The sequence below is a fragment of the Elaeis guineensis genome, chromosome 8, assembly GCF_000442705.2.
Source record: "Elaeis guineensis isolate ETL-2024a chromosome 8, EG11, whole genome shotgun sequence".
Classification (NCBI taxonomy): Eukaryota; Viridiplantae; Streptophyta; class Magnoliopsida; order Arecales; family Arecaceae; genus Elaeis; species Elaeis guineensis.
The window spans coordinates 57,304,663-57,314,282 of NC_026000.2; positions in this window are offsets into that span (position 1 = coordinate 57,304,663).

The following is a 9,620-nucleotide window of genomic DNA, read 5'->3' on the forward strand; positions in this document are numbered from 1 at the left end:
CGAATTCAAATGTAAAGTAGAGAAGTAAATCGAAAAATTTTTAAAGGTACTTTGATTGAATCGAGGATGCAATACCAAAGAAAAAAAATTTTCGATTATCTCATAAAATATCATAGTTTCATATTGGACTCCTCTTAGTACATCTCAGCTAAATGAGATAATTAAGAAGAGTTATGAGACTGTGTTGCCCAGCTATGCAACCCAAGAGGGGGGGTGAATTGGGTTTTAAAAATTTTAGGCTTAACTAATTACTTGTAAAAATTATATATCAAAAGCTTGATGAATGAGGAGAGAGACTTTAGTTTGAGATTAATTACTTAAAATAAGAATGCAAGGATATAATGGAGAATTAAAGAGAAACAATAAAGCATGCCACAAACACAATGATTTATAGTGGTTCGGTGCCAACCTTGCACCTACATCCACTCCCCAAGCTCCTACTTGGGAATTCCAATCCACTATACTTTGTATTCAACCCGAATACAACCGTCGGAAACTCCGACACTAGCTATCCCAAGCTAGTCCACTTGTTTCTCGGGTACAAGCCGACCCAATACACTCCGATTTCAGGTTCGGATCAACCTTTCCTTGTTTTGGAAACCCTCCAAAACAAAAACAATTACTCACAAGATAAAATCAGTTTAGAGCACAAATAAGTACAAGAATAGCTCCTTAAGTGAGCGAATATAACAATAAATACGCTTTACTCAAATGAAGAAGCCCCTCTTGGATTTCCTCAAAGTGGATGAGAGATGAAGTAAATGCTTGAGGAGTTGGTGAGCTTGATTGATGGCTTCTTGAAGGCTTTAAATGAGCTCTTGTATGATGTTGAGTAGTTGGCTTGGAAAAACCTTCTCTTGAATGCACTTGAATGCCCTCTTGAATGCTCTTGATTTTCTCTTTTCAAATCACTTGAATGCCTCTTGGATATTTGGATCTCTCTCCTTTTTGTTTTCCACCTTTTGAAACCTTTTATAGCCTTAAGAGACAAGGGAAAAACAAACTAGACAGAAAAAGAGCCGTTAGAGCACAAAAAGCAGCATTAAAAAGCAACCAAATCTGGCCAAAAACTAGCCGTTACAGGCAAATCCCGTCATATGAGTTGACTCATGCCTCAGGGGTCGACTCATGAGTCGACCTCTGTTGCAAAGTCCAGAGATTTGGTTTCTGAATTTTCTTGGCCCAAAACAGCAGAAGTCGACTCATGAGTCGACTCATGCCTTGTGGGTCGACTCATGAGTCGACTCATAGGTCGTGCCAAGCCAGAAAACCAGCGTGCCATGGCTAATCTTTGCGTGCCAATCAGCTCATAGTTTCATGAGTTGACTCATGAGTCGACTCATGAACTTCAAACCTTCATAACTCCAAAAATATAAGTCCAAAAACCATGAAACTTTCACCAATAGATTACATATCATTTGTTCTACACGATGATGCTATCAAATCAGAGTTTTGATGAAATTACGATTTTGCCCCTGTAGAGCATAAGGTCTTTTTCAAATAAAAAATATTTGTATCCCTTCAAACTGTTTTGTAGTCATCAAAATCAATCTAGGAGCAAAAATCTCCCCCTTTTTGATGATGACAAAACATTTGAACAAAAGCATTTTTCTGAATCATGAATTTCAACAGATTGTATTTTAGGTGCATATGCTTGAAAAGAGTATGATTCTTTTGGCATGTGATACAAATGGTTGTATGCATAAATGGTTTGTCCATTTGCTTAAAGATTGGAAGATATGCTCATTGGATTATTGTTTTGGTGTTAGAGCAGAAAATTTGATTTTATTATCAGAGCAAGAAAAAAAATTTTCTCAATTCTCAAAACTAGTCATGTGTGCCAAAGCATATTTAATAGTTGATTTGGAAAGAGTATTAGATCATTTAAGTTTAAGATGTATCAGAGCAAGAGAAATGAAAATCCTGCAATGTATCAGTGTAGGGAAAACAATTTTACAAAGTATCAGAGAAAAATTTTACAAAGTATCAGAGTAATAAAAACAGTTTTTCAATGTATCAGAGTAAAATTGAGTAATGTATCGGAGTAGTAAAAAAAATTGTCAAAGTATTAGAGCAATGTATTCAATATATCAGAGTGGGTTTGGAATTTGAAAGCCTATCAAAGCATATTCAATGGTTTACAGCAAATCAGAGTATGAGTAATTTTAAAAGTTACTTATTTGCAGTATATTTAGCATTTGTACTTAAAATTGTCAATGTATTAATTTCTCATAATTTGTAGATTTCTTTGTATTTAATTTCTCCCCCTTTTTGACATCATCAAACAAGGTTAAGTCCTTTTTCTGAAGCATTCTTTAATATTTCCTCTTGTAGGGTTTGCTCCCCCTTAATGAAGCAACTATTAACAGCAATCATAAAATGATAATACCATAAAGAGAAGACAATATTTCACAAAAGAGAATATATAACCAAAGTAAGATAATCATCATTCCAAAGGTAAAGCCATAATTGTTTCAGTACATAGATTGTAACATAAAAAGTATCATACAAAGTCAACTAGCTCATGTCAATACATGGCCCCAAAAATACAGATCCTAGAGAGGACTAAACACTAAGACCTAGGATCTAGAAATGATCAATGATCAGAATCATCAGAAGTGTGATAAGGAGCAGATGGATCTGGATCTGAGATGCGTCCTCGACCCCGTCTGCCTCTGGCACGAGAGGAAGAACTGGCACGAGCAGGCGAACGGGAGGAACTGGGTGGCTGAGAACCCTGAGAAGCTAGGGACTGAACTGAAAGGGTAAGTCTGATGGAGTCAAGTACAGTCAGTGCCCTGGAGACAGCCTGGAGAAGTGCAGTGAACTGAGTAGTAGCTTGCTCACTTGATCCTCTGATCTCCTTCCTCAGTAACTCATAACCGCCCTCAAGAGCTCCTCTGAGTCTGCCGGCCTCTGCAGTGAGATCAGTGACCTCAATCGTAGACTCCTGAGGCTGAGGGTGTGCCAAATCGAAGACCTGCCCCTGTAACTCGAGAACTCTGCCAGTCAGTCTCAGTACAGTGTCCTCAAGCTGCTGAATCCTCATGGACTGATCTGCCATCATCTGATATACTGTGGAGATGTGGGGAGTCAAAGTCTGATCAGTAGAAGTAGCCCCTGGTACAAATGAAGTACTGCTCATCTGACTCGACATCAAAGAGACCATATGCTGTGCAATCCGCTCAATCTGATAATCGGACAGTGTGAACTCTGGCGGAGGTGCCCTGCTCTCTGGCTGATGCACAGGTGTGGGTATCCTGGTAAACTCAGAAGGGCCAGCCTCTGGATCCGGAAAGAACTGTATATCTGGTGAAGCTGTCCTGAAGTCATGAACAGGTGATGATGGACCTTCTTCTTCTTCAGCTCTGACTCCTGCTGTATCCTCAGCTCTTTCTTCTGCTCTCTCTTCTGCTCTTTCTTCTGTTCTTTCCTCAGCTCCCTTGATCCAACCACCACCACTTTTTGTGAACCCCATTCGATGCAAGGTGTGTAGGTTGAAGGTATCAACATGAGACAGTTTGGTGGGAGCCTCCCCCTCACAACTAACTCCAAACCTCCTGAAAACTCTAGTCAGGGCCATACCATAAGGCAAATGTGCCTTAGATCTGTTCAGAGTCTCTCTCATGGCCTCTATCATAAGTGCTGGGAGGTTTAGGGGGTTTCTGTGGTAATGTGAAACATAATGCATATGTCCCTGCCTGACAGAAGATCGTGCCTACCACTCCTAGGGAAGAAAAGTTTTGTGACCATTTGATGTAAGATTCTCATTTCTATAGGTAAAATCTTGGCCTCTAGTTTATTCAAATTCCCTTGGTAGGTTCCTCCAAGTATAACACTTATACCTTCTTCTTTCACGGGGAGTTCCATGTATGCATAACCTTCACTAGGTAAGTGTAAAATCTCTCCTAAAATGACAGGATCCAGACAGATATCAATCCCTTTCACAATTGAAGTTACTGACCCATTTTCATAAATAAGATTCTGATAAAACTCCCTAACAAGGTCAACAAAGGTGACTTCTTTGAGTGAACAGTAAAAGCTCCATCCCTGATTTTTGATCTTACTTGCTAAAGAAAATCCCTCACTTTCAAAGAATCGGAAGTCAATGTTTTTTTCGGTTTCTACTTTTCTATCTGAGAGAGGGTTCTTACTGGGGGTTTGAGAAGACTGTGAAGGACCTTGAACTGAAGCTGGAACGGGAGCAGAGGAGGACTGTGCCGCTTGCCTTTTCCTTCTGACACTTTCTTCAAGTTCCCGGACAGACTTTCTCCTTTGGGGAAGTTTCATTTTTGGTGCCATAACCTCTTCAATACCAGGCGAGGAGACTTGAGGAGCAAGTGAGAGAGTGGAGGAAGGATCACAAGAGAGTGATTTGAGGTTTTGGAGGAGAGAATGAGTGGATTTGAGAGGGACGGTGGAGTGCTAGGGCACGCTCCAACCGTGAAGAACAAGGGAAGAGGTCACAAAAGAACCTTTCACCGAGTGGCGATTTGCGGTGGAGAGGAGGCGGGAGGAGTTCCACTAGCTCAAGCCTTGGAAATGGAGCAAATGGGAGAAGGGAGAATGGATTTCGGAAGGAGGAAGATGAGCGTGAGGGTCGGCTCACGAACAGTAATTCAAAATATAAACCCTTCAGCCCGTTGGAAGTTGCTGGAAATTACAAGTTTGCCATTGAGTCGACTCATGGGGGTCGACTCATGAAGTTCAGAAAATCAGGAAAAATATGAATAAATTCCAGAAAAATTTGAAATTTGGGGAGAAGGAGTTTAGCTCTAAGATGAGTTTTTAGAATGAAAAACTTGAGCTTTTGGGACCAAGAAAGGTGTTAGAAATTGAGCTCTTAGGAAATTTTGACCATAAATCATTGGAATTTGAAAATTAATTCAGGCAAATGGATCAAGAATTCCTAGATTTCTCCTAATTTCACAGAATCTATCCTCACTAAGAGCCTTTGTAAAGATATCAGCTAATTGATTTTCGGTGCAAACATATTCAAGAATTATATTTTTGTTTTGAACATGTTCTCTTATGAAGTGATGTCTTATTTCAATATGTTTGGATCTTGAGTGTTGAATAGGATTTTTAGATAGATTTATGGCACTTGTGTTGTCACATCTTATTGGTGTTTCATTAAGTTTAATTCCAAAGTCTTCGAGTTGTTGCTTAATCCACAAGATTTGAGCACAACAACTTCCGGCTGCAATGTATTCAGCCTCAGCCGTAGACAGTGCTACCGAATTTTATTTCTTGCTAAACCATGAGATTAGGTTAACTCCAAGAAATTGACAAGTTCCACTTGTGCTTTTTCTATCTAGTTTACATCTAGCAAAGTCAGCATCAGAATATCCTAATAAATCTATTTGTGAGTCCTTAGAGTACCATAACCCTAAAGTTTGAGTACCATTTAAGTATCTAAGGATTCTTTTAACAGCATTCAAATGAGATTCTTTAGGATTAGATTGATATCTAGCACATAAACAAACACTAAACATGATATCAGGCCTACTTGCAGTTAAATATAATAATGATCCAATCATACCTCTATAGTATTTTAAGTCTACACATTTACCTTCATCGTCCTTGTCAAGCTTACATGAGGGACTCATTGGTGTGCCAATGGGTTTGGAGTTCTCCATTCCAAATCTTTTGAGTAGTTCCTTGGTGTACTTGCTTTGGGTGATGGAGATTTCCTCTTTTGATTGTTTGATCTGGAGTCCGAGGAAGAAGGTGAGTTCTCCCATCATGCTCATCTCGAACTCCCCCTGCATAAGCTTAGCAAAGTCTTGACAAAGGGATTCATTAGTAGACCCAAAAATTATGTCATCAACATAAATTTGTATAACTAACATATCATTTTGATTTCTTTTGATAAAGAGGGTTGTATCTACATTACCTCTTGAAAAACCATTATTTAGTAAAAATTTGCTTAGTCTATCATACCATGCTCTAGGTGCTTGTTTTCATCCATATAAAGCCTTATTTAATTTAAAAATATGATTAGGAAAGGCATGATTTTCAAATCCAGGGGGTTGTTCTACATAAACTTCTTCAGCAATAAATCCATTTAAAAATACTTTTAACATCCATTTGAAATAATTTGAATTTCATAAAGCAAGCATATGCAAGTAGAAGTCTAATGGCTTCTAATCTAGCTACTGGTGCAAAGGTTTCATCAAAATCAATCCCTTCTTCTTGATTATATCCTTTAGCAACCAATCTTGCTTTATTTCTAATTACATTACCATGCTCATCTAATTTGTTTCTAAAGACCCATTTTGTGCCAATTATTGAACAGTTTTTAGGTCTTGAAACCAAAGTCCAAACATTATTTCTTTCAAATTGATTAAGTTCCTCTTGCATTGCATTAATCCAATTATGATCTTTTTCAGCTTCTTCAATAGTTTTAGGTTCAAAATGAGATACAAAAGCACAATGATTAAACACATCTCTAAGTGAAGAGCGAGTTTTTACACCATGCATAGGATCACCAATAATTAACTCCTTAGGGTGGTTGTGAACATACCTCCATTCCTTGGGTAGGTCATTTGTACCTTGAGGTTGTTCTTGAATTTCCTCACCTATCTCATCTTGTTTGTCTTCTTGTTCTTGTCCTCTGGAGTGGCTGAACTTTCAGAGTGATCTCCTTCATACCTTCTATTAATGGATCTGCATCATCAACACCCTCATTCTTCCTTGAAGGAAGATCGTTAGATTCATCAAAGACAACATGAATGGACTCCTTCAACTACTAAAGTTCTTTTATTAAAAACTCTAAAAGCTTTACTAGTAGAGGAGTAACCCAGAAAGATTGCTTCATCTGATTTTGCATCAAATTTACCAAGTCTTTCCTTGCTATTATTTAATACAAAACATCGGCAGCCAAAAATATGAAAATATGCAATATTTGGTTTTCTTCCTTTCCAAAGTTCATAGGGGGTTTTCTTTAAAAATTGTCTGATCAAAGCACGATTTAAAATGTAACATGCTGTGTTAATAGCTTCCGCCCAAAAATATCTTGGAAGGTTGCTTTCACAAAGCATGGTACGGGCCATTTCTTCTAAGGTTCTGTTTTTTCTTTCAACTATCCCATTTTGTTGGAGTGTTCTAGGAGCAGAGAAGTTATGGCCGATTCCATTCTCATCACAAAATTTTTCAAAGTCTTGATTTTCAAATTCAGTTCCATGGTCACTTCTAATATTTTGAATTGAAGATCCTTTTTCATTAGTGACTTTTCGATGAAATTTAGTGAAAATATGAAAAGTTTCATCTTTGTGTGCCAAAAAGAAAACCCAAGTAAAACGTGAATAATCATCTATTATTACAAAACCATATCGTTTTCCTCCTAGACTTGTGATTCTAGTTGGTCCAAATAAATCCATATGCAAAAGCTCTAATGGTCTAGAAGTTGAAACAATTTTTTGGATTTAAATGAAACTCTAGTTTGCTTACCTAGTTGACATGCATCACAAATCCTATCTTTTTCAAAATTCAGTTTAGGCAAGCCATGAACTAATTCTTTCTTAATTAATTTTGAAAGAGAATGCATGCTAATTTGAGCAAGTCTACGATGCCAAAGCCAACTAGTCTCATTAACTTTAGCATTTAAGGATACTAGGCATTGCATGTCTAATTTGGCTAAATCATTTAGATCTACCATATAAACATTGCCATGTCTATGTCCTATAAATTTGATGCCATCATTAATAGGACTAGTCACAATACAAACAGATGATTCAAAAACTACTTTATACCCTTTATCACAAAATTGACTAATGCTAAGTAAGTTATGCTTTAAACCTTTAACTAACAAAAATTTTCAATATATTTGGAGGGAGTGATACCAATGTTACCTATCCCGATGATCTTTCCTTTGCCATTATCTCCAAGGTGACCATCCCTCCATCCTTAGCATCAAGCGTGATGAATTGTGATTCATCACCAGTCATGTGTCTCGAGCATCCACTGTCCAGATACCATTTCCTGTTTTCTCCATGGGATGCTAGACACACCTGCAAACAAATATCAAGTTTTTGTTTTAGGTACCCAAGCTTTCTTGGGTCCTTTTTGGTTAGTCAAGATGGTTCCTTTTGGAACCCATATTTTCTTTACAGTTATGTTTGCACAAGTGTAAGATTTATGTCCTATTCTACCACATTTAAAACAAGTAGTATTGGTAGGCTTGTTACTTGAATAATTTACATAAATATTTTTCAGAAATTTTTGTTTCTTTAAGGGGTTATAGCCAAGTCCGGCCTTATCATATATGGCCTTTTGATTTTCAAGAATCATATTTAGTTTGTTTGAACTTAAGGTGAATTTATCTACTATAGGTTTCAGCTTATTAATATCATTCTTTAGGCTTTGGTTCTCTTGAAGCAAAGTAGATTTTTCAATTGAAAGATTTTCTGCTTGTTTTATAAAGACTGATTTTTCAATTTTAGTTCTTTTTTTTCATTCCTAGTTTCTTCAATTCATCAATTAAATCATTGAAGGCTTCATGCAATTCTTCAAAAGTAAATTCACTAGGGGTTTCAGAAATTACCTCATTATCGTGTGCCATAAGGCACAGGTTGGCTTGTTCTGTTGAGGTCTCCTCATCGGAGCTTGAGTCGTCGCTCGACTCCATGTGGCCATCATTGCCTTCTTTTTGAACTTTTTGGGACCTTTCTTCAATTGTGGACATTCGGATTTGAAATGCCCCGGCTTCTTGCACTCATAGCATATAAGGGGTTGATCTTTTTCTTTCTCTTTGCTTTGTTCCCCTTTTGTGAAAGGTCTCTTTCTTATCCCCTGTTTCCTCTTTCTTAGGAACTTCTTGAATCTTCGGGTGATGAGTGCCATTTCTTCATCATGTTCTTCATCTTCTGTGTCGTCAGTTTCTTCATCAGGAGAGACTGTGGATTTGAGGGCAATGGTTCTTTTCTTTTTGACTTCATCCTCTTGATGTTGCTTCATGCTAAGCTCGTAAGTCATCAAGGATCCAAGAAGCTCTTCTAGAGGTAGAGTGTTCAAGTCCTTTGCTTCTTGGATAGCAGTCACCTTGGCTTCCCAGGTTCTTGGCAATGACCTGAGAATCTTCCTTACAAGCTCACTGTTAGTATAAGATTTGCCAAGACTCTTCAAACCATTAATTATGTCAGTAAAGCGAGTAAACATAGCAGTTATGGACTCATCATGCTCCATTTTAAATAACTCATATTTATGTACAAGCATGTTTATTTTAGACTCCTTTACTTGATTTGTCCCCTCATGGGTTACTTCTAACCTATCCCATATTTTTTAGCAGATGCACAGGTAGAAATGCGATTAAATTCATTTGCATCAAGTGAACAATAAAGAACATTCATAGCTTTAGCATTTAACTGTGCCAATTTCTTATCAACCTCATCCCATTCTCTTTCGGGTTTGGTTGACTCCTCACCATCTATTATCTTGGTGGGTGTGTGTGGACCGTTCACTATGATACTCCACATATCATAGTCTAGTGCTTGTATGAAAATCTTCATCCGAGCTTTCCAATAGGTGTAATTAGACCCATTGAAAAGTGAGGTCGGTTGGTAGATTGCCCCTCGGCTAGAGAAGTGCCGACGTGGGTTGCCATAGATCTTTGGCTCTTT